The sequence below is a fragment of the Oryctolagus cuniculus genome, chromosome 9 (genome assembly GCF_051225735.1).
Source record: "Oryctolagus cuniculus isolate XC-2025 breed Fujian yellow rabbit chromosome 9, ASM5122573v1, whole genome shotgun sequence".
Taxonomy (NCBI): Eukaryota; Metazoa; Chordata; class Mammalia; order Lagomorpha; family Leporidae; genus Oryctolagus; species Oryctolagus cuniculus.
The window spans coordinates 134,536,391-134,562,180 of NC_142875.1; the positions used below are offsets into that span (position 1 = coordinate 134,536,391).

The window sequence follows — 25,790 nt, forward strand, 5'->3', positions numbered from 1 at the left end:
TGTGCACAATGGGGCATCCAATCTACCTGATGATTCAAAGTCCTTCCTTCCCTGCTGAGGTCACCCTTTGGTGAGCACTCACAGGGGATATAAATCTATCTTCACCTTTTTTTCCCAAATCAGAGATTTCTGCGCATACATCTCTTCCCCATATCCATGTCCTCAGTTTTCCAGTCACATTCCTTCTGAGTCCCTGAGTGCTGGCTGCAGTCCATGAACGGGTCTGTTATACATCTGGCCTTTTCTCCTTCCAACCAAAACGTGCATCCAAGTGCACTGTCCAGAGGTCTGTCTCCTAGGAGGATTTCCTTCCCTACTATGCTAAAGGGACCACCCAAAGGGGCTGTAGTGTTACTGCTGGCTCCCACATACAGAAACATCCAGAACCCACGCCTGGGTTGTGTGTGTCAACTGATGCTAAGGAGCTCCCTGTGAGGCTCCGGGTACAGGCTAGCAGAGAGAAGGCAGTGTAGCAGGAATGAGAATGCTAGGCCTCGGGGCTACAGTATCGTGTGGCTCACTGTGCCCTCAGAGCCTGCTCAGCCACAGTGTTCTACATAAACCACTTCTGTCAGAAGACACAGTGCTCAGTTTTCTAGCTTGGTTGGTAAAACACCACCCAGTTCAGCATGGGAATTTGGGTCATGCAGTAACTAGGTTGACCATGGCCAAGTATTCACCCTGTGCTGAGACCAAGCAGAAAGCCAACAGATGTCTCAACAGGAGAGTTATGTGTAGATGACAACGGAACTTTTGTGCTAAACGCCTGTGAAGAGCTCCAGATAGCATCTGCGCTGCTGACACCTCAAGCACCGTCGGCTCTGCTGGGTCAACCTGTCAAGGGGCAGAGCAGTGTGCACATGAGCCAGGACTCACCACAGAGCCTTCTTTCGTTCCAGGCTCCACTCAAGACCAGCAGCTTCTCAAGTCACTTGGCAAATGGGCTAGAGAAACACATTCAGATGAGAAGGATGCTGCCTCTCAAGTTCAAGGGCCCACGAGACCTTGTCCTTGTTTTTGAAGCAACACGTCAGCCTCCACCTTAGAAAGGATATCCTGACATGTCCAACACCACTACATTCCTAGAGATTTCAGAGGTAGGTATCTCCTGAATTTTACAGAGGTTTGTTTTCTACTTTCTGACACACAAATGTCTTACGAATGAGTCTAGAGTTGTTGCCAAAACTTGCTCAATCCAATCAGCATAATGTCATCAATATAATGGACCAACGTGTTGTTATTCTGTAGTAAGAAAAAATGACCAAGATTCCTGTGAATTGAATCACAGTGTAGATACCACTGAGGTAGCACAGTGAAGGTATTCTGCTGGCCTTGCAGCCTAGTGTGCCTTATGGACAGGGATGGAAGAGCAAAGTCATTTTCCAGATCAAACCACATGCAAAGTACCAGAGGATGTTTTAATTTACTCAAGCAATGAAACTGCACCTGGTATAACAGCTGCAACTGGAGTCAGCAATTGGTTAAGCTCCTGGCTATGGACCTTCTCTAGGATCCATCTGTCCTCTGCGGAGGCCCACTGGAGAACAGAATGGGGCCTGGTGGGAATCACCACCTCTGCATCTTGCAAGTCTTTGACACTACGGGTGCAGCATTATTTTTTATTTACTCTTGTCATAGGCAGAGGCAGTTCGGTCTCTCACAATTGACCTTGCTTCCCATAGTAGCCCTCACTCCACAGGTTGGGGAACCAGTAGGGAACTTCTATGCCAATGCTGCATTACAGACTGGGAAAGTAATCCCAGGATGAGTTTGAGGACTCTCTGTGACATGAATCCATGAGCCCCTATGCTGACTGGAAGACAGCTATGTTAGGTCTCTTGGGTTTGCTGTCACTTAAGAACTGTGTCCAGTAGTCCCCAAAGCTCTGATGGTTTCCTTCTCCCCAGTGCACAGTTGCTTTGTAAGAGTTCTTATGTTCCTTTGGAGAAGGTTGGGCAAAAGATTAAAAATACAGATTTTTGGTACTGCAATGGGTTCTATTTCTCATGAGGATCCAGCCTCTTGATTTCAAGAGTCGTGGTATCTGTCTGAGAATAGGTTGAAGGATTGTGGCTGTTTATTCTTTTTTATTTGAGTTTTATTTTTGTCCACTTGACCTAGAACTTTTCTGCTTATAAAGGTAAGTACGAATTTAGTAGGCTCCCTGTCTGTTTCACCTGTATGATCACCATGCTCATGTAGTTAGAGCCACTGGTCTGCACTGACAAACTCCTCTGGTGTCTGCTCTGACCCTACTGGCCACCACTCTAGGCTGTGTCTGCTGCGCCAGGCTCCATTTACTCTCACTACGTTTGCTTTCTAGTTGAGTGGCTGCAATTCCTACAGTAAGGCATGATCTACAAAGAAGAGAGATAAAGGAACTCTAAGGATGTTGGGGCTCCCTTTATTAACATATTTCTCAAAGTACTGGTGAAAGATGTGGTTCCTGGATTCTCCTTGTGTGGGCAACTGGATCTTAAATGACAATTCTAATATTCCAGGCTCCTTAAGCCTTTAAAGTCCCTTCTTTTACATTAAAACAAAGGAGACTGACATCTTTGATTTGTTCATTTTGGTCATTTTTTTTTCTTTCATCCAACTAAATAAACACTATCACTCCCTGAGCTGCAACACTGAATGTAGAGCCCTGTAGTGAATCGGTATCAATAAATTTGATGTGATCCAAATTTGTATTCTTTTTGCCATTATCCCACACACTTGTCACTCATTCCCACACACATTTCCTGGTCTCTGCCTGTATAAATTACAGGACCAGAGCAACGGTTTTGGAGTGCAGCATAACCTCCTCACAGGTCACAACTGGTGCTTCACCTAAAGGGCCCATAAAAGGGCTTGCCGGGACTTGAATCCGGTTATCACACTAGGAGAAAAGAGGAGCTGCAGAGATGGGTCCCAGAGAGAATCAACAGTGTCTTGATGACAACTTCCTGGGGGAAGCCATTACACTTTCTCCTGGCAATTCAAAGTCAGTCCCCTCAGACGGAAGTGCAAAGACCCATATTACGGAGAGGGGAGACCACAACCCCTAGTGTAGGGATGTCCCTGCCTCTGGAGAGGGGGAACCCATTCTGTTGGGGCTGTGGAGACCACCTTTGCTGGGGGGGTCTCTTAATAGCAAAGAAAACCTGTTGGAATTTAGGGACTCAATGTCCCCAGATTCATTGCTATCTTCCCAAATGCTCACCCCAACTAATAGGATCCCATTGTTTCCCAATCAGTTCCCTTTAACAACAGACACTCTGTGGAGTGTCTTCATTCATCTTATGTTGTAATTCAGGTTAACACCAAGATTATGTCCTGCATTTGATTTTCAGCAATTTGGGGTTCATGGCCACCAAAGACAAGGCTCTCCCACAGAGCTTTTAAAGTATTTATGCAGTGCCTGAGCTGGGAATTTGAATCCCTCACTCATTTTGCTTTCACAACTTTGTCCATTGAGATTAGAAGAACTGATCAATACCATTATATTTCTTAGTTCTCCAAAAATTCAGTTTTCTTATCTAGTCAAATAGACCTCTTGCTTCATGGGAGTGATTGCTTAGGAGTGTTTCATGCAGACGTTTCATGTGTATTTATAAGCAGCTCACATCATGAACCAGCAGTACTTGCTTTCCTACTAGATCGTCACCAGCATCCGCTTACATCTGATCATGAGGGAGCTCCTTCTAGAAATGCTTGGACCAATTCAGAAAGCTTACAGTTCTGTTTCTCTAGAACCATTCTCAGTAACAGAATCTGTATTCGGGTTCTCCAGAGAAACATACATAATGTGATACAGATAGATATGTACAAAGATATTTATTGCCAGGGAATGGCTCTCATGATGATGGAGGCTGAGAAGTGCTATGATCTGGTGTCTGAGCTGTACACCCAGGAAAGCTGGTGATGTGCTTCCCGTCTAAACAGAGGCTGAGCAGCAGAGCAGCCAGTGCTGTAGAGCTCAGGGTGAGTCTAAAGGCCCAAGAACTAGGAGTACAGATACCCAAGAGCATGACAAGTTGGGTGGTGTGGATCAAACACAGAGTAAATACCCATTCCTCTGACTGCCTTTACATTTGTGTCTTCAGCGGGCTGCACGGCGGCCACCCACTTTGGTGAGGGTCATCTTCTTTACTCAGTCTGCTGATTCAGATGCTCCCCTCACGGACACACTCATTAAACTGGTAAGAACAGATACTACACTTGATCTTAGCCAAAAGGCCGAGAAGCGATGGACACACTCATTTTAAATGAAGTTTCACCAGCTATGTGGGTCACCATCAAGTTGGTACATGCAGCTTATGTTGCTCTCTGGCCTTTTAAGTCATTTTTTCTGTGTTAATGAAGTAATAACAACCAGAGTCAGAGAATTACAAGGAACTTTGAATAGTACATCTCTAATAAAAATGTTTTTCAGAAAATTCTTACTTTTGTGTAAAAAAAAAAAATGACATGACCACCCAAAATGTGTATGTGCAGGCAAATTCATAGACAGACAATATTGAAGCTCTAGGTAGAAAAATAATCAGGGTTTTTCTCTTCAGGATTTCATAGGCTTTCTTTGAACAAGTTCATAGCACCTCCTGAACAATAAAAAATGTTACTTCCTCTTAGTTAAAAAAAAAAGTTCTTCAATTTTATCTTCTTGATCACTGCTTAGTAACCTATTCATATTTTAAACTCAGAAAGAAGGGTTATTTTTCTGTGTCAGCATTCTGTTCCTTCTCATGTGTGCATTGCTTATCTGCAGAAAATGATAGAAAATCCTCCATGTGAAAGGTTGAGGGAAAGTAACAGCATCAACATTCTTTTATCTGTGGTGATGGAAAGATAATCCACATGTGAAAGCTCTTGGTAGTTCAGCTTATTTTGAGTGACAGATGCATAATAGAGCCTCCTAACCATTAACATTCTGCAATAACACTGCATTGTCATCCTTTGTCTGGCCCTGGCTCACAGAAATCTCTCTCAGTGTTTCAAATTCCTAAAGAAAATGAGGGAAATAGACCTCAAAGCTATTACGTGGAGATGGATTATGTTCAGCTCCAAATCTCTAAGCAAACCCTTAATGATGTGGAAGTCTTATTTATACACTTCTTATGGGATGTTTATGGACAGGATGCAGACAAAGAATCTTGATCTCATAGCAATTTGCATGCCTAAATCCTGTATACATTTTGCTTCTCAAAGTATTAACCTTTTCTTTCTCCACAGGTGCTATTTTTGCTTCTTAATGTTTTGTAAACCATTTTAAGAAAGTGGAAATGAAAGTTCTATATTCATTTGAACTTGGAATTAAGGATATCTTGCAATTTACTATTACCTCCTGATATTTAATTTTAAGAAAGCTATTAGCTTTTTTTATGACCCCAGTAATGGTGATCATTCAGAAAACCGTTTCAGCTATTTCAACTCACACTGTTCTCAGTTCCCAACTTCTGAGGGCTGAAGTTTGCTGTGTGAGTTCCTGGTTGTCTGGAACTATTAATTGTTATATACACACACTCTGGACCATCCTGTCCAACATGCAGCTTCATCTCCAAAGTTACCCTCTCTCCCTGTACCAACACTCTTGTCACTTTCTGGTCCTAACCAGTGTGCAGGAAGTTAACATGGAGGCAGCAGAAACAGCACAGGGCTTGAGTCACAGTTTTCTGGTCAGTATCTCGAGATCACTCATCAGTGCCAGGCACTATTCTAAGTAGCATATGATGATTCAGTTAATCTGTAAAAACAAGTTTATGAAAGCAGGCACCTACTAGCAGGCACCTACTTAGCAAGACACAGAACCGGATTCCAGTCCAAGTTTCAGCTCCAGAGCCTGGCTTGTCATTGTGCTGCAGTACCAGAACGAACCAAGTGGTCTTCTCTTGGCCTCAGCTTCTTTTGCCAAATAGGAGTGTGTAGACAGTAGCAAAGATGGCTTTCCACTTTCAAACTACACTTCTAAGGAGAAACTCAACTCAATTGCCCAGATTGCATTTAAGGCTAGATTTACAGATATCTTTCAAATGGAAACTGAAGGAACCAAATGCAATTTTGTTTGTTAACATCAAATGCTAACAACAGTCTTCTCTTTTCCACCATAGGAGAGTGTGAAATTGATAGCTGATGGCTGCACAAATAAGCAATTATCTATACTCCATGATAATGCTATATAATCTAACCTGGTTTATCAATTAGAATTTCATTTTTTTTACTGCACAGAGAGAAAAATCGAAATCATCATGAACTGTACAAAACAAATTCATTTCATGTAAGTCAGAGGATAGGTGTTCCAGAAACTGTGGTACCTTAATTATCCAGCTTCCTTCTACATTTCCACTATACTATCTTAAGTCTTGACTTCTATCTTTGAGATCAACCCATGGTCAAAAATGTCTGCTTTTCGTATGAAAGCAAAGTGAAGAGAAAAAGAACCAAAATGTTCTCTCCCATATAGGCCAGCTATCTTGCAGCAGCCTTCATTGAAGGCTCATCAAGAACTTCCACCTTATCACTTCCACTTTGCATTTTTGGCCAGAACCCATGGCTAACCTGACACCAAAGTAGGCTAGGACATGTTATCTGCAGCTCTGAATAAAATCATGGTTCTATTACTAATGCAGAAGGGGAAAGTCCACATTGTGTGGCAGAGAGTCTCAGAAAGCAGTTATGAGACAGTCATAGAAGCCCACTGCAGAAATAAGAGCAGGGACAAGAGGAAGAGACATTGGAGAGTCCACACAATGTGGTGACTGACCAGATGGGAGTGATCAGAGTCAGAGGCAGTGAGGAAATGAAGCAGCAAACTGGGCAGAAGCAGCTTTCGAGAGGACAGGGAATACAAGGAAAAACTGACCGACCGCAGGCAGAGCATTCAGTCACCTCTGTCTTCCTCAAAATTCAGTATATTGAAAGGAATCAAAAGGAAATTTTGGCTGTTCTCTTGTGCACAGGGAGGCAGCCTGTCGGGTTTCCCCCACTTGACAATAAACCTTTTTCCCTTACTCTGGTGTTTGGTCTGTTTTGTGGTGGCCTTTGTGGCCTTTCCTTTCATTGGTGCCAAAACCTGGGACTAGGCTCTCCTGTCAACTTTGCTTTCCCCTCGGGGATATGAACTGCTTTGGGATCCTAGACTTCTGTCAATCACAAAACGCCCCCTGGACCTCCTCCTTCATCTCTGCGATCTCCATCTACATACTGGGCCTCCAACATTCCTGAGGTAAGACTGCAGGTGGAGGATCCTCTCATTGTGACTCTCCATGGGTTGTGGTTCTACGTGACTTTGCGCCGAAGTCCTGGTACCAGGCACCACAACTGTTTACGACCTTGTGCCTCTATGGACTCTGTCCTGGCAACAGCAGGTGTGAGTGATGACTCAATCCCGTTTCCCTTCTACAGGCTATGTCCTGGGCTCCAGTGGGTGCATGGGTAATGACCCTATAATCTGATCCCATATCCTCCTGTTGGATGGCCATGATCTTGGGAAACCTGGCATCTGCCAGTCTGACTCTATGGTTGCTATGGGAGCTTCATCCTGCTCTGTGTGATCCTCCTCTCAGTTTTCTCCTACCTCCACAACCCATCCAAATGGCTGCTTAATGGCACGTTTAATCACATTATTGCAATCTCTACTACTACTGGGAGCATTCAGAAAAGTGGAAGGAGATTTCCTATGTCTAAGCCTTCTATCTAAAATCGTGTTTTCTGGCTCAAATTCTCTTAACTTCCAAAACTCTCACTAAAAAGCCAAAACTCTGACTCTCACTGTCTCACTCACTGTGCCTCTCCCTCTCACCTGGGAATTCTAAGCTCCGGCTCACCCTTATCTCAGAACCAGCCTTTGTCCACGTCTATTCCCCCTCCCTTATCTTTGATCCTCTCTAAAACTCTCCTGGAGAAGCAAAGTCAAGTTTGGGCCCGGCTGTCTCCATGCCATCACCCTCCCGCCTGGTCTTCCAACTGGTCTTTACCTTTTCCCTTCTTACCATACGACTAACAAAGGAGTGGCAATTCCATGCTGTTGAGCTCACAGTTTACTATAAACAAGTCACCTCTCCCACCCTTCTGATGGCTCTCTGTTCTATCATGACCAAGCCAGACATGATAAAATACTGCAAATAAAATATCTTGATGGATTTTGTCCCCCACCTCACTTCCCCACCACTTCCGCAGGTCTCCTCAGCTCCTACACACTCAATTTCCTGGTGTCATTAGCAAGTATTTCCTAGATATTTCATTCGTTAGCTCTGGGTTATAGTCTAATTATCCCGTTTGAAAGCAGGCAGTTTTTCAATCCAGACTCCCATTAGATACAGTCTGCACATGGCCTGAACTTGTGTAGACAAGTTTCAGCATGTTTCTGGTATCCCCTGGCTTCCTGCTTAAGTTCTCTTTTTTTGGGTCACTTCTGTCTGGTCCTCTCTTTGTAGTATATATCTCAGAGGAGGTTTACTGAGGAGAATTTTATTCCTCCACTATGCTTCTTTGTAACTTCACTTGCCTAGTCACCAACCTAGGTGGTAACAGGAACTGGCACTCACTAGCTTAAAAACTCCTTTGCTGAGGCTCTCACCATGAAGACTCATTGTTGAAATCGGGCCCAACAGATAAGATTCAAGGTTGAAAGGCATAGAAAAACTATTTTTCTTCATGTAGGAGAACGAACTGACCAGGCAGAGGCCTAGTCTAGCACACTGCCAGGAACAGGAACTGATCACTCCCTGCGTGTACTTTTCTGACAAATACATACTCGAGGTTACAGGAGGGGAAGGCAGAGTGAATGTGGGGTAATATGTGCTAATCCCACCCTCACCTTCTTCTGTTCCTGGTGGGCACATCTCGAAGCCACAGGCAGGGAGAGAGTTTTGAGAGACATCTTGACCCCTGAGTTTAAAGAAAAATGCCTCATCTTTTTCTACCATCTGGCCTGGTCAATAAATCATTTGTTAACTCTGGGTTAACAGCAAAAACTGCCCCTATCTCCCTTCCTAAACCTTCCTTCTCCGTTCTGCCTCTTCCAACCTAGCCACTCTGTCATCTCTTCTTCCCTGCACCAAGGGGGCCATAAAGTCCTGAGAGGAATTTCAGAAATTCTCCACCCATCTCTCTCTCTCAACCTATGTGAAATAATGAACAAGACTACTGGCTCTTCAGACCAATTCATTACTATCCAGACTATCTACTTTTCTGTAATTGCCCCTTATTCTATCACCTATCAGACTCTCCTTAGGAATCTCCTAACGGATAGAGGGGCACTGTCTGTTATGATGGATGCCCTCTCCCATTAAACCTAACATAATGGTAAACAATAACTTACCTAACTTATTTTGCAATTTAACAGGTTTCCAATGAAACAGCAATGGGTAATCAGTATTTGTTACAGCCCCTAAGGTGGAATTTGCAGTCTCCGGTTTAATGTCACTGGTTTATAGTTAGTTTTATAAAAGGAGTAGAATCCCATATGAATGCAATCTTGAACTTAATTCAGATAGAGGTATGGTATAATACCCGCATCTTCACTCATCCAGGTGTTATTACTAAATGTAAACTGGGTAAAGGCAGATGACATAAATGTCTAAATGTAAACACTGGTACCCTTAAAACTACATATTCCATAGAAAAAATATTTGAGTTTACTGACTTGTTTTCATAAATTGTCCATATGAAAATAGTTCAACACCACTTGAAAGTAATAAGGTTGAAATTCGATGTGTTATCTTATTTAGAAAATGTTTTCTTAATTTGGAGATTTCTAAAGGGTTATTTCAAAATGTAAATCAAGGAAATCAGGTGGAAAGTAAAAGCTATTAATTGAAGAAGTAGAATCTGATCCTCTGTTAAAGCAATGAGGTTTTTACAATATTCTGAAATCATCTTAAAAATCTGTTTAAAACCTGTGCATCGGGGCTGATGCAGTGGTGCAGGTTAATCCTCTGCCTGTAGCACCGGCATCCCACATGGGTGCCGATTCTAGTCCTGGCTGCCCTTCTTTCAGTCCGGCTCTCTGCTGTGTCCTGGGAAAGTGGTGGAAGATGGTCCAAGTCCTTGGAGACCAGGAAGAAGCACCTGGCTCCTGGCTTTGGATCGGTGCAGCTCAGGTTATTGCCGTCATTTGGGGAGTGAACCAACAGAAGGACGACCTTTCTCTCTGTCTCTCCCTCTCACTGTCTGTAACTGTACCTCTCAAATAAAATAAATCTTAAAAAAAAAAAAAACTGTAGCATCTCCTTTTAGTATTTTGTTTAGTTTGTGACTCAACTTTCTAGCCAGCTCCAGCAAGCTATTTTCTCTTCCTTAGTTCTGACTCTGTTAAAACTGTTCTACATTCTGGGATATGATTACACACACTAGCTCTTAAATTTAAGGTTTTATTTCTGATTTTTGGAATGACCAAAGAAACACAGATTTTGTGTTCTGTTAAAAGTAATCTATTATGTTCTTTTAATGTCTCTGTTGAATTCTGATTGTTTAAAAGAGCTGAGTTGTTTTTTTTTTAAGAGTCGTGGTTTGCCTAAATATCTGCTTATTCTAAAACATTTGAGAAATCACCTTGTAATAATGATCAATTCTGGTCTATATTATGTCATGATGTTAAGGGACCTATTTCTAACATTTTAAACCTCACTGGCATCTGTGATAGGCATTCAAAAAATCAAAATTACAAATTCTTTGGACTTTGATATTTTTAGTTAGGCTTTTGGAAATAGCAAAGGATATATGTTTCTCATCTTGTAGCAACACCAACTAATGAGGCTATTTCGATTATATATCATGTACTATCAAGATGTGAAGTGGTGCTAAATTTTAAGTTATGATCATGTAAAATGCTACTCATACAAATATCCAAAAGTTGAAAAGTATAATGATCTTGTGTTACCAAACATGATGGTTATCTTAATGAAAAAGATGCAGAAGCCTAAAAGGGATAAATGTTTTCTAAAATCCTACCATAGACTTCTAGTTTAGACCATCAAAGATTGAAAGATAGGACTTCAGCACCCCCTTGACTTGCATCCTCTAAAAGTGTCCTCTGGTCTGCTTTGCCAAAAGCCAGGAGAAAGAGAAGGCCAGACAGCAGAAGCAATGTGAAGTTAATGGCTGTTCTACACAGTGGTCTGCCATCAGGGAGACCCACAGGCCAGTCCACTGCATCGGTTTTTGACATGGAAGGCCAGGGCTTCAGTAGAAGTCAGTCTTGAAAGCTCAGGCAGCTCTGCCAGCCAAGAGTTGGGTCACTGGAAACAGAACTGCCCTGGAGTCGAAGGATGCCCAGGTCAGAGCCACAGACCTTGTTGGCTCTAAGCTGAAAAGCCCTTCACTCTGCCCAGCTTCCAAAGTAACCACTGCTGCTGGGTGGACAGCCAACCAGGGTCAGCAACACTGCAGGGAGAACTGGAAATTTCCTGTTAGAGATGCCACCTGCCTTAACGTGACCAGCTCTCCTCCCAGGCCAGCTAGGTAATGGAAGTCAACAGGGTGCCTCCCTTATGATGTACCCCATGTGAAGAGATAGACAGGTCTGGGCCTCATAACTGGCAAGGCCTTAAAGCCCACCTGATTATTGTCAAGTCCCTCTGTCAGTTTCTATTTGCCTCTCAATGGGAAAACCTGCTTGTGCTTCAGACAGCACCTTTCTTAGGTCCTCTAATAATGACTCTGTCCTCTGTTCTAGACTGTCTAATCCACTTGGGGCCTCATTCCTTTGTAATCACACCCTCTACTCTTACATCAGTGGCTCTTCTCCAGACTCCTGTGTATTGATAGTTCTCCCCCCGCCCCGCCACTTAACACTGTATTATTATTCAGAACTTTTTCTACAGACAAACTCCTCTTCCTCCCTCTGGAGCCCCCTCATCACTTGGTTAACACAACTACTAGGACCATTGGTTCCTATTCTCACCCTGGCTCTTTAAAACATTTTTTAAAGATTTATTTTATTTATTTGAAAGACAGAGTTACAGAGAGAGGTAGAGACAGAGAGAGCGAGGTCTTTCATCTGCTGGTTCACTCCCCAGATGGCCATAATGGCCAGAGCTGTGCCGATCCAAAGCCAGGAGCCAGGAGCTTCTCCCGGGTCTCCCACGTGGGTGCAGGCAACCAAGGACTTGGGCCGTCCTCCACTGCTTTCCTAGGCGACAGCAGAGCACTGGATCAGAAGAGGAGCAGCCGGGACTGGAACCAGTGCCTATATAGGACGCTAGTGCTTCAAGCCAGGGCTTTAACCTGCTGCGCCACAGTGCTGGCCCCTCACCCTGGCTTTTATACTAAATTGTCTGTTTAACTGTTTACAGGAAGTGATAATTAATGAACCAAACCCTTTATGAACCAGGCAGTCAACCAGTGCTATTAGAGGGATGTACTCAGCTCCCCATTCAGGGCATCACGACTTTAGACATTGCGCCATGCCAGCAGAGAGTAACTCATTGCCCCACGTCAGCAGGAAGCAGCTCTAGAAGATACATCATCATCCCTCCACCCCTCCTGGATACAAACTGGGAAGGAGGAAGTCAAATTATCACTATTTGCAGATGACATGATTCTATATATAGGGGATCCAAAGGACTTCACTAAGAGACTACTGGAACTCATAGAAGAATTTGGTAAAGTAGCAGAATACAGAGTCAATACACAGAAATCAACAGCCTTTGTATACAAAGACAAAGCCACAGCTAAGAAAGAACTTCTAAGATCAATCCCATTCACAGTAGCCACAAAAACAATCAAGTACCTTGGAAGACATTTAACCAGGGATGTCAAAGATTTCTATGATGAGAATTACAAAACTTTAAAGAAAGAAATAGAGGAAGACATACAAAAAAATGGAAAAATCTGCCATGTTCATGGATTGGAAGAATCAATATCATCAATGTCCATTATTCCAAAAGCAATTTACAGATTCAATGCTATACCAATCAAAATAACAAAGAAATTCTTCTCAGATCTAGAAAAAATGATGCTGAAGTTCAGATGGAAGAACAGGAGTCCTTGAATAGCTAAAGCAATCTTATACAACAAAAACAATGCCGGAGGCATCACAATACAAGACTTTAAGACATATTACAGGGCAGTTATAATCAAAACAGTCTGGTACTGGTACAAAAATAGATGGATAGACCAATGGAACATGATAGAAACACCAGAAATCAATCAAAACATCTACAACCAACTTATATTAGACAAAGGAGCTAAAACCAATTCCTGGAACAAGGATAGTCTATTCAACAAATGGTTCTGGGAAAACTGGATGTCCACATGTAGAAATGAAGTAAGACCTCTACCTTATACCCTACACAAAAATCCACTCAACATGGATTAAAGATCTAAATCTATGAAACAACACTATCAAATTAATTGAGAACATTGGGGAAAACCTGTAAGACATTGGCATAGGTGAAGAATTCCTGGAAAAGACCCCAGAGGCACAGGCAGTCAAAGCCAAAATGAAAAAATGGGATTACATTAAATTGATAAGCTTCTGTATTGCAAAAGAAACAGGAAACTGAAGAGGCAACTGGCAGAATGGGGGAAATTTGCAAACTACGCAACCAATAAAGGATTAATAACCAGAATCTACAAAGAGATCAAGAAACTCTATGGTAACAAAACAAACAATCTAGTTAAGAGATGGGCCAAAGACTTAAACAGACATTTTTCTGAAGAGGAAATCCAAATGGCCAACAGACACATGAAAAAATGTTCAGGATCTCTAGCTGTCAGAGAAATGCAAATCAAAACCACAATGAGGTTTCACCTCACCCCGGTTAGAGTGGCTCTCATACAGAAATCAATAAACAACAAGTGCCAGTAAGGATGTGGGGAAAAGGGCACCCTAGCCCACTGCTGGTGGGAGTGAAAACTGGTTAAGCCACTATGGAAAACGGCATCGAGATGCCTCAAAAATCTGAATATAGGCCTGCCATATGACTGCGAAATCCCACTCCTGGGAATTTACCCAAAGGAAATGAAATCCGTAAACAAAAGAGCTATCTGTACCTCCATGTTTATTGCAGCTCAACTCACAATGGCTAAGACATGGAATCAACCTAAATGCCTATCAACCGAAGGCTGGATAAAGAAATTGTGGGATATGAACACTATGGAATACTACACAGCAGTAAAAAAGGAGGAAATATGGTCAATTGCAACAAATGAGAACAAGCTGGAAAACATCATACTTAGAGAAATAAGCCAGTCCCAAAGAGACAAATACTGTATGTTCTCCCTGAAATGCGAAATTAATAGTGCTCCTAAAATGAAAGCTATAGAAGCGAAATTGACACTTTGAAAATCAGTGACTTGAATAGTCCTTGACCTGACTGTCGAGGGACAGTTTATTATGGTTACTCTTTATTTTGTATTTCCTTTTTTTTTCTTTTGTTTTCTTTTCTTCGTACTAGATGTTGAACTCTTTATGTAACATAGAGTTAATCATATGTATATTAAGTAAATTGGAAAAATATCTCAGTAAAAAATTAGAGGGAGAATAAGAGATGGAGGAGGTAGTCTATAACTGTAAAGCAGTATAATTCTGCATACAGCCCTACAGACTTATGTCTAAGGGTACAGCCTAAAAACTTGTCACAGATTCAAAACCCATAAAAATCGGTGGTATAAATGTTGTCTTAACTCTTCAAATGATCATATTAAATGTCAAAGTCAACATAGATATAGGTTTAAGTATGAAAGTGATCATATAAATAACATCAAGTGCCTGGTAATAGTAACAGAATTAAAAAGGAAGGGAAGCCCAATATGGGAAGCAGTCCACACAGCAGACTCCTAGAATGACATTCACTGTAAATAACACTCTGACCTCAGAATCAGCCCTTGAGACTTCCTGGTCTGGCTGAATGGAAAGCCAAGACTCTGTGGCAAAAAATATCCTACACGGAGGATCTCTGTGAGACCTCAGGGGAAATAAAGGGCCATCAAAGAAGGATGTACTCCTCTCTGAAGGGAGGAGAGAACATCCACCTTGCTTATAGCTGTGTCCAAATACTGATGGTGTCTATGGTCACAAAAGGCTTCCATAGCCTTGGCAGCCCATGGCAAGGGTCTTGGGTGATCACTGACATCATAAATAAGAGTGTTAATTGTTAAAAGAACAACAGAAGTCACTGTGCACTTACTCTCCATGTAGGACCTCTGTCCTTAATGAGCTATACTATGAGAATTGACTGCAACCCTTGTTCTCAAACTGTACGATATATGTTGTATGTGTGTGTGGGGGGGTGCAAATTGTTGAAATCTGTGCTTAACATGGAGTTGGTCCTCGGTATATAAAATCAACTAAAAATGAACCATAATGAAGAAGGAGATGGGAGAGGGAGAGGGATCCCAGTGGGATGGGAGTCGGGGTGGGAGGGTGGGTATGGGGAAAGAACCACTATATTCCTAAAGTTCTATCTATGAAAAAATGTATTCATTAAATAAAAACTTTTAAAAAAGGGGTAGGGGTCGGCACTATGGCATAGCACGTAAAATTGCTGCCTGCAGTGCCGGCATCCCATATTGGTGCCGGTTCAAGTCCTGGCTGCTCCACATCTGATCCAGCTCTCTGCTGTGGCCTGGGAAAGCAGTAGAAGATGGCCCAAGTCCTTGGACTCTGCACCCATGTGAGACCTGGAAGAAGCTCCTGCCTTCTAGCTTTGCATGGGCTCAGCTCTGGCCATTGTGGCCATCTGGGGAGTAAACCAGTGGATGGAAGACCCCTCTCTACCTCTCTTTAACTCTGCCTTTTAAATAAAACTTATAAATCTAAAAAAAAAAAAAAAGAGGGGGGATATTAGTAAAATGGTACCATCTCCTAATCCCAGCCTGGCTTACTAGAAATCAGGTGACCAAATGGCCATTACAAGAGTCAGGTCCACCCCCACCCTAATGGGATTTGCTGCTCCCACTTCCTTACCTCTGCAAAGGTATAGAAGACCTGTCCTCCCAGTACAAGGTGCTGTTCTCGCATGCAAGGGGAGGCAGCCTGTCAGATTTTCCCCACCAGACAATAAACCTTTCCCTTAAAAAAAAAAATAAAGAAAAGGAAATTCTGAGACTCAATCCTGACTATTCAGGACTGGAACAAAGTAGATTTATCTGGGCTGGAAGAATGCAGATGTGTGGGAAGCTGGCATATATGTAGTACCTGAGATCAGTGGAATTGGTAAATCCACCAGGATTTCAAGGCAGGGAAGGAAAGAAAATCCAATGAAGATATATCCAAATACGAGTGAAGCCAGGAACTCTGGAGCTCATTCAAGCCAAATCGAGAATTTCGAGTAGAAGAAGTGGTTAACGGCTTTACTGCTAATAAAGAGTCAACAGAGTAAGGATTTCTTCTTTTACCTATGAGTTTGATAAAATTATGTGATGAAATTTTCTAAAGCCAAACACTCCTTCATTCTAAGAATAAATTTCACTTGGCCGTGATATATGTTTTTAACTTTCCTTGTCATTTCTTGGCTTATAACAAATTTATAACTGTATTAATAGGACTTTTAAGAAAGTTTGGGGTTTTTATTTTTATTTGGTATAATTATTAGGGATATTACTACCAATGTGATGCTAACTTCATAAAATCAACCAGAATTGGGGCCAGCATTGTGGCATAATCGGTAAAGGTACTGCCTATAACACAGGCATCCCAAATGAGCAGTGGTTGGCAAGTGCTCCACTTCCTATAAATCTCCCTGCTAATGGCCTGGGAAAAGCAGTGGAAGACAGCCTAAATGCTTGGGCCTCTGCCAACCACATGGGAGACCTGGAAGAGGTATATGGGTCCTGGCTTTGGCCTGGCCCAACCCCAGCTGTTGTGACCACCTGGGGAGTGAACAAGTGGGTAGAAGCTCACTCTCTATGTCTCTGTGTAACTCTTTCAAATAAATAAATCTTATAAAAAATAGAGAATTTTCCTATTTAATGAAAATACATGGAAACATTATCATGACAGAAATTTTTCAAATAGCATTCCTATGGAAAAATTTGTATGTCTGGTTCAATATCCTTTGGGATTTCGTGAGCTTTTAAATCAGTTTTGGTCACTCATGCTACTCCAGTTTAGGTTACTATTTGTTCTCCACTGGATTGTGTACAACTGATTTCAAACTGGTCTTACTTAATCTGGTTCATTCTTTTCATTGTATTTTCAGAGAGACTTCTCAAAAATTATTAATGCAATTAGTTTTCTTTTCTGAAACCCCTTCAACTACTCTCCATTTCTAGCCAGGTGAAGTACAAAACTCCTTACATGGAATATGAGCCATTCTTTTGTTTTCTCATGACCAAGCCAACCTGAGTAAAAATATTGCAAATCAGGTCTTTGCATGCGGTTTGTTCCCACCTTGTAACTGAATGTCAAGCTGGTAAGTTTTTTTCCTCCCCAAAGCTGTGCTTAGAAATCCCAGTACCACCACTCCTTTGGGCTTTGTCTCTCTTGGAGCCCCTCTCCACGCCACTCTGGCTGGAGGTCTCTGACTCTGGTCAATCTTGCTTTTACATCTCTCTCTCATACACACACACACACACACACACACACACACACACGGGCCGTGAGACTATCATTTCTAGAACTATATCTAACCTTTCCTTTATTTCAATCCCGACGTATTCTAGGGTCACTCTTCCCTCGGGTGCCTGCTTATGTTATTCCTTCAGCTTCCATGCCCTCACTGCCCCTACCCTCTGGGCAACAGCCCCGCTTCCTGTAGCATCTGCTCAGAAGCAGTCTTCTTTGGGAAGGCCTTCCTAGCACAGAGAGGATGGGCGCCACTCCTTTGCAGTCTTGTGCCTTCAGGAAGACTGCAAGAGTATTTGGTCACTGGTTCACTCGTCTGTCAGATTTAATTAAGGTAGTAGAAGAAAACCGAGAGGAGATACCCTGTTCTATTTGCTTCGGTATCCTTTATGTCCAGAATCAACGCTGGCCCACAGACATCCTCAACAGTTATTCACTGGATGCTGAATGAATGCCAAGTGTGAAGATCTTCTAATTATTCTGAAGTTTTTAGTGATTCACATGGCCTTTCCAAAGCAGTCAGCTTAGTTACCAGAGAAACAACAATTTCTTTTCTCACTCACATATCATCATCCTATATATTATTAATTATCAAACAAGTTAAGAAATCTCACTGGTAAAAATAAATTTAGGGATAAAATACCTCTTCATAGGCATGCAGCTATACCTATGAGAACAGAAATAGTCTATTCTACAAGCCCAGAAATGACACCATTTCGTCATCTGCACATTGGTTAAGAAGTCTCTTATTTCTGTTAGATATAATTTAGAAATAGTAGTTGAAGTTCAGTTCTAAGTGATGATCTGGATATTAAAGTGTATTTTGTCATGCAAGATAAGAAATGGTTATAGCTTGCAAAACTGGGCACAAAGTCCACAGTAACATGAAAACTGACAACACTGCATTATATCACAGCCAAGTTGTAGGTCCACAGAGTTGGATATTGACTATACAGAATACATACAAAAGGAAGAACTCACATAAAGAGGACTTTTTTTTCTTGGCATCAGATATTAAGACTTATTTGTAGAATAATTCACTCCACTATTACTAACAGGAATATGCTGACTGTATCTGGTGGGCTCAGAATTTAAGGAATGAGGATGACTGTAATGGAGCTAATTTCCACAGTACTATAATCCCTCCCCCTTTAAGTCATCTACTTCTGCAATATTACCTTCTTAGGAAAACTTAGTCAATGCTTCATTCTCACACATTGCTCTAGGATTGTTTATCTCTCAGTGAATGACTGTTGAAAAATTTCTCTTGGGCATGAACCCTGCTCTGCTGGTCAGTTGAAGGATCTGACAGGGAGGCCTCCTGACAGCTGAACTGGGCATTAGGACACTGGGTTTGTTTGTCGTACATATTGAGCTGGACCATCTCTTACAGCTGCACTTGGAGTTGTGCCAAGAGCAGTGAAAGCCACAATTATGAATGAACCAAAACTAAAGAAGCTTTCTAGGAAAACAGGCTGAAGACAAGGCGTCCATATCAAGGGGAGCAGAGAAAGGGTGTGGTCACAGATGCAAGGGGCTACACTGGTTGGGACAACTGAAACCCAGGTCTGCTTGGTGGTAGCAGTTCCATTTGTTTGTTCATTTGCAAAGCTTCTGTGGGTGGATGTGTCCTGCACCAGATGATCTCTGGCTCATTCTTGGAACCATACTGGGAATTGGAAAACAAGTAAGTAACAATGTGATTCACTTGAGACAAAGTGAGGAGCAAGAACACATCACCCCCTCCAATCCCACTCCTGCTTCTGAGATCTTTTCTCTGTGCAGGGACCAAGCCCCAGACCAGGCAGATATGAAGGCCATGAGTTTGTCTGTGAGGCCTCGTGCTCTGTTCTTATCCACTGCCTACCTTGTAGAGGTACATCTTTCTCTTCTTAGCACCTGGGGACTCAAACTCTCATTTTCCACCTTCTTATCATAATTACCTTTTAAAACTCTGAAAAATTTATTTAAACAAGGAAAAGAATGTTAACGCTATCTCTTTGTCTCATTATTTATGTGAAAAAAATACCAAGTTAACAGTATTCAAAACCTGAAAACACCAAATAAATCTCGAATTGAGAAACTCCCACTGGTGACAGGGACAGGTGTCTGGGGACTCGGCCACCACACGGTTTTGAGATTCTGCATTTGCACTGCAGAAGCGCTCATCTCCATGGCTTCTGTGTGAAACTTTGCTCTGCCTGTGAGTGCGTCTGACAGCGGGCGGAATGTGAGTATCGCGAAGAGATCACCCCGCCTGTTTGGATTAGTGTCGGCATCTATTGTAACAAGTACGGTGCAGGGAACTCAGTTATGAGGACACAACTCCAGCGCGGGGTTCAACAGACATTTCAGGAGCAAAGGGCAAAGTCCTTGTAGTCTTTCCTCTGAGCTTCCTAAGATTCTCTGAAATACAGTATTTTATTTTAAGTGGACATGCCTTCAACATGAGCCCACGAGTTGACAGACAGCTTGCATATGCTTATGTTTAAGTACATTCATAACACACAGCTATTCAAAAATGCCAGAGTTGTTTTCTCAAAATTCAATTTTGCATAGCTCTGGTAATTAACTCACTGTCAAACTCGGCATAAATTATAATTGCTTCAGTCTGCAATTTCTAAGCTTCTAGAAAAGCTTGAATGCAGATCAAACAAAAACTCTCAGCCTCACTAATGCATGCGACAGTGTCAGTCCAGCTCCACACTTTTCCTATCACATAAGCAGTAAAATCCTAGGAATTTGTAGAGTCCAGTCTCTGGCATGGATACTCTCAGACTGGAGGTAGCCTGCAAGGCTACAGCATGGGAGTCGGGAAACTTGGTTTTCTGTGAAACTCATACAGATTCAGATCTGGGGCGATCAGATGCATTTATCTTAAGGTCCGAATAGTGATGCCAAAGAATTCCACTGGTCCCTTTACTCTGGTTGAGGGGTAGAGTACAGAAGCCCAGGTGAGGTGCTCTAGAGACAGGACTCAACTTCAAGCCAGCTCCTGACTTAGTATAGAATCACACATTTTACTCCTAAATCCTCCCACTTGAAAAACAGGACTATATGTTAGCAAAGTCTAGAATTCTCCAAGGAATGGCTACTTTCCATGACTTGATGAATGCTGATTTTAACTCAAAGTCATGTGTTTTGTCCTCATCCCTAAGATTACCACTGAATTGTTTTCTAATATGAGTTCATCAATCCATTCTCTTATTCCAGTAATGTTTTTGTGAGTAATTTTTTATGTATTAGAGAGAGACACACACACACAGAGGCAGAGAGAGACAGAGAGAGAGAGCTCCTCCACCCACAGTTTTATTCCCAAATGCCAGTAACAGCCAAGCCTGGGTCAGGACGAAGCCAGGAACCAGAAACTCAATCTAGGTCTCATATGTTATTGGCAGGGACACAAGTACTTGAGGCCTCACCTGCTGCCTCCCAGGGTGCAGATTAGCAGAAAGGGGAATTGGAAGCTGATGCTGAAATTTAAGCCCAGGTATGACAATATGGGAATGTGGGTATCCCAAATGGCTTCTTAACCTCTGCACCAAATGCCTGCTCCACCAGTCATCTGTGCTTGGGTAACTATGAGGTGCCAGGCCCTGTGCTAGGAAGAAGTTCAAATATGACTAAGTTATAGCCCACAGAGCTCCTGGCTGTCCTACCCAGTTGCAGCACTCTGCAGTGTGCAGTGCAGACCCAGGGAGTGGCATGGAATGGGAGATGAGCTGAAGAGGTCAGGAAGCTTGGGTTTAATCCCCAGGATAACCAGGAAGTAACCAGGCCTGGCATGCAGCTGGAGCAAAGGAATCCAGCAAAGGAAGAACACAGGCGTGCCAGAGAATGAGCTTTGTGTGCTGGGGAAAAGGGTGAGGCCAGGCTGCTGAGGTGGTGGTGAGCCTGGGGGGAAGGGGGCAGGTAATCAGCGGGGAGGGCACAGGTGCCTATAGTCCACATGGTCCCTCCTGCGAACGTCTCTCAGCTTATGAAGGAGTCCCCCTTGCTCCACCAGACCTGCCCCTGGGTAAACACTCCTGTGTAGTTTTCCTCATGGAGCTCTTTTCTTCTTGTTATTATTTTTTTAAAAAAAGAATAATTTTATTATTTATAGGACATCATATATTTTCAATGATTATGTAAGATTGGCTAAAAATTCTGAGCACATAAAGTAATGCCAAACACCATGTCTCCCACTGTCTCACGTTTCAGCAAAAAAAAAAAAAATGTAGACAACACAAATAGATTTTTTTTTAAATCGTCATCCTGCCCTTGACTGAGGGGGAGAAAATGCTAACCCCCTGTGCTACAAGGGGCTGAAAAGTATTACATCATCCCCACACCAACCTCATCCAGTGGACTTTATCATCCCCATTCTACAGACAGGAAAGTGTCAAAGACATGAAATAACTCATCCAAGTTTCCTTATGCATGCAGGCAGAGCTGGGACTTCAGTCTTGTGGCTGCAAGCCCTCTCCCTTGCTTAGTGCTCTCAGGGCTGTACACAAATGAACAAGAACGAATATCTACTCAAATTAATATAGAATATTTGCAGGAACACTTGCCCCTTTCATTTGGTCATGTTTGAATTTTGATGACTAGATAGTTTTAGGAAATGTTTGACTGAAATGTTTTACTAACACTACTTTAATTTTGCCTTAATAGATCAAGATCTTCTCATTTGGAAAAAATCTCAGTAAGTTATTCCAAAGTCTTCTGAAAATGCCTCTTGATGGAAGCTGCTTTAAACTGAGCTGAGAGGGACCCCTGTCTGCTCCGGTAGCTTCTGGGGGGCTTCTGCTCTCCTTGTGGTCAGACAAGACACTGGCATTTTTCCTTGCAGGGAGCCAGTCTGAATAGCAGCATTCGGGTTGTAGCACTTCACCCCTGCCTGGGCCAGGAAGCTTACCCCTGTAACATAGCCTGAGCTGGCCTTCTTCTGAGGGCATAGCAACATACCCTGTGTCCACTCCAAACGGAAATGAAATCAAAGAACAAATGGAGACTATCTCCTGAAGACAGGAAAACGCTGGCAGCCAAGTGAGACTGGTATTTGCAGAAGGGGATGGAGCCAACTGTATTTGCAGCTTCTATTATTCATCATTTCTATGCTTTGTTCTTGCTAAAAAGTTTAAAAACCACTCTAACTTCTTTTGGTGTGGTTCAACACATATCTGATGGTGAGCAATTCTCCCAGGTAGGTATCTGAGTAAAATCTTATAAATAAAAATAAAAACCTACTTTTCAACCTGCCTGTGAAGCTTTCTCTTTCTTGTTGGTGCCTTCTGCAGGAGCTGAAGACTGGGGTATCCCCCCTGCCTGCCCCTGGGATTTGCTGTCTTCCCTGCTCTCAGACATTCCCCACGTTCCTCTGCATAGACCACCACCACCAGTCTCCCAGTCCCTGTGGGGGTGGGGAGCGCGCTGCCTGCAGCACTGATGGGAGGGGGCAGCATGTACATCCACTAAGCCTTCTCCTCCCCAGCATTCAGGTTTGAGTCTCAACTGCAAGAGCCCTAGATGGTCGTGGGCAGATAGGCCCCTGCTCAGTGAAGTATTCCTTCTCCTGTCTATCTGCTTTTTTCTTAGAAACTTCACACTGGACCAGAAGTCAGCCAGTTCTGTCACCAGCTCCCTTGGGGTTTCTTTCTTCTGTCACCCTTCCTTTCTCCACAATGTCCCCACTCTGACCCTATGCAAACTGGACCTCTCTTTCCGCATCACCATCCTCTGATGTGGCTCAGTGGTCATCTTATCTCCCAAGTCCAAGGGAAGGCCATTGGTAAAACAATACAAAACTCATTCCTAATAGATAATACTGATAAAACATTAAAATAATAAAATACGTTAGGGGCCTATACTGTGGTGTAGGGATGCAGTGCCAGCATCGCATATGGGCACCAGTTCAAGTCCTGGCTGCTCCATTTCCAATGCAGCTCTCTTCTATGGCCTGGGAAAGCAGCAGAAGATGGCCCAAGTGTTGGACCCTGCACCTGCATGGCGTATCTGGAAGAAGCTACCGGCTCCTGGCTTTGGATCAGCAAAGCTCCGGCTGTTGTGGCCACCTGGGGAGTGAACCAGCAGATGGAAGAGCTCTCTCCCTCTCTGCCTCTACCTCTCTGCTTTTCAAATAAATGAATAAACCTTTAAAAATAAAATACATTATAGTTGTGTTCTCTTCCTGAAGGAGCGCTACTAGATAAGGCCTGTGAGCAGCAGCTGCCATTTTCCCTATAAACTTTCAGGTGATGGCTTCCTTGGACCATGATGGGGTCTCCCCTGCCACTCAAACACCTCAGCCTGCAAATGATTTCCCCATCTGTCCTTGAAGTCTGAAAAGTTCTCATCCAGTTTTTTCTTGTCTCTTTTTTCTTTCAGAGCTAGGGAAGATCAAATCAACTTGAAAGATTCTATTACCAGACAGCATCTATTAGCACCCCATAAGAGGATACTTTTGAACACAAGATGAAAGACTGCAATCAAAAGTGTGACCCCACAGTAACCATGAAGGAATGTGCTGTTCTTGCGTTGAGGAGGGAAGAAGAGATTCAGTGTGCGACATGAGCTTGACATGAGCTTGTTCACACACCACACGCAATCCCACATAACTCTCGTTCCAAGTGGTGCTTGTCTGGCACTGCTGCTTAACAATGAATGGCATCTCCTTCTGAACTTGTTTATAAGCTGACCACTCACCTTGACTTTGCTCTTAGCCTCTTCTCAAAGAGCTATGAGATATAATAACATTGCTTATGATGCATATAAAGAACATGATTTTTTAAAAGGTCCTTATCATTTCAAGAACATGTACTCAATACATAATGCAGAATAGGGAGCTACATCAAAATTTCAAAGACAGCCTGTGTCTTCTCTTCTTGTGAAAGGACACACTTTTTAAGTGCTATTAGAATGCCTCAAGAAGCATGAACTCCTGGGTTCAAATTTCTTCCACATTCTACTCTGTTTCTACTTTCTGCTTTTCTGGGTGTGTCACTGACAAGCATGGGTTGGTCCTTAATGGTAATGGAAATAAACAAGTTAGTGTAAGCAATTCCAAGGCAGCAGTTGCAGTTCCAAGTGACACCTAGGCCTATGTTGGCAATCAGTCCACGTATAGGATCTGGGGACTCATTTGTACATCAGAGCTTCAGTTGACTCTGCACTCAGTAAGGATCTGACCTAGCATGCAGCATGGAAAAGCAGAGTATCTCCAATCTGCACACAATCTTTGAACATGGAAATTATTATTCTGATATTCCAGATGCCAAAGCTGGGAGGGAGGGAGTAAGGCTATTGGCTTATGGATACAGTGCTCCCAAGTTTCGGAGCCGGGATTTGAAGCTTAGTCTCTCGGCTCCCAAACCCATGTTCTTGCCAGTAAACCAGGCTGACTCCCTATGCTTAAAAGAGCCAAAGAAGGACATTATGTAAAGATTAAGGGATCAATTCAACAGTAGGCTATGACTAGTCAAAGTATATGCAGCCAATGCCAGGGTGCTTGGCTACTTAACACAAATGTTAATGGATCTAAAGGGGGACATAGAATCCAATACCATATTAACGGGAGACTTCCACACTCCATTCTCATCAATGGACAGATGAATGAAACAGGAAATCAACATAGAAACAACAGAGCTTATCTACACCGTGGACATAACTGATATCTGCAGAAATTTTATCCCAGAGTTGAAGAATACACATTCTTTTCATCAGTGCATGGAACTTTTTCTAGAACAGACCATATCTTAGGCTACAAGGCATGTCTCAGCAAATTAAAAAAAAAAATTGAAATTACACCATGTCTCTTTTCTGACCACAATGGAATGAAGTTGGAAATTAACAGCTTAAGAATCTCTTAAAAATATGCAAACACATGGAGACTGAACAACATACTGCTGAATCAACACTGGGCCATAGAAAAAATGAAAAAGGAAATAAAAAATTCCTGGAAATGAATGAATGTGATAACGTATCAAATTATCGAATACAGCAAAAGCAGTGTTAAGAGGGAATTTTATAGCAATGGGTGCCTACATCAATAAATTAGGAAGGCATCAAATAAATGAACTATCAGTGCATCTCAAGGCCCTAGAAAAACAACAACAAACCAAACCCAAAATTAGTAGGAGGAAAAAAAATAACTAAAATTAGAGAATAAACAAAATTGAAACCCAAATAGCAATACATACATCAATGAAATGAAGAAGTGATTCTTTTTGAAAAATAAACAAAACGGATACACCACTGGCCAAGCTAACCACAAAAAGAGGGAGAAGACTCAAATCAATAGTATCAGAGATGAAAAGGG

General features: G+C 42.5%; 1 pseudogene; it reads right to left on the reverse strand.

Annotated features, from left to right (window-relative positions):
• Positions 1-4,116: 4,116 nt before the first annotated feature.
• Positions 4,117-4,233, reverse strand: LOC127492237 (U2 spliceosomal RNA; annotated as a pseudogene).
• Between the last annotated feature and the right edge of the window lie 21,557 nt (positions 4,234-25,790).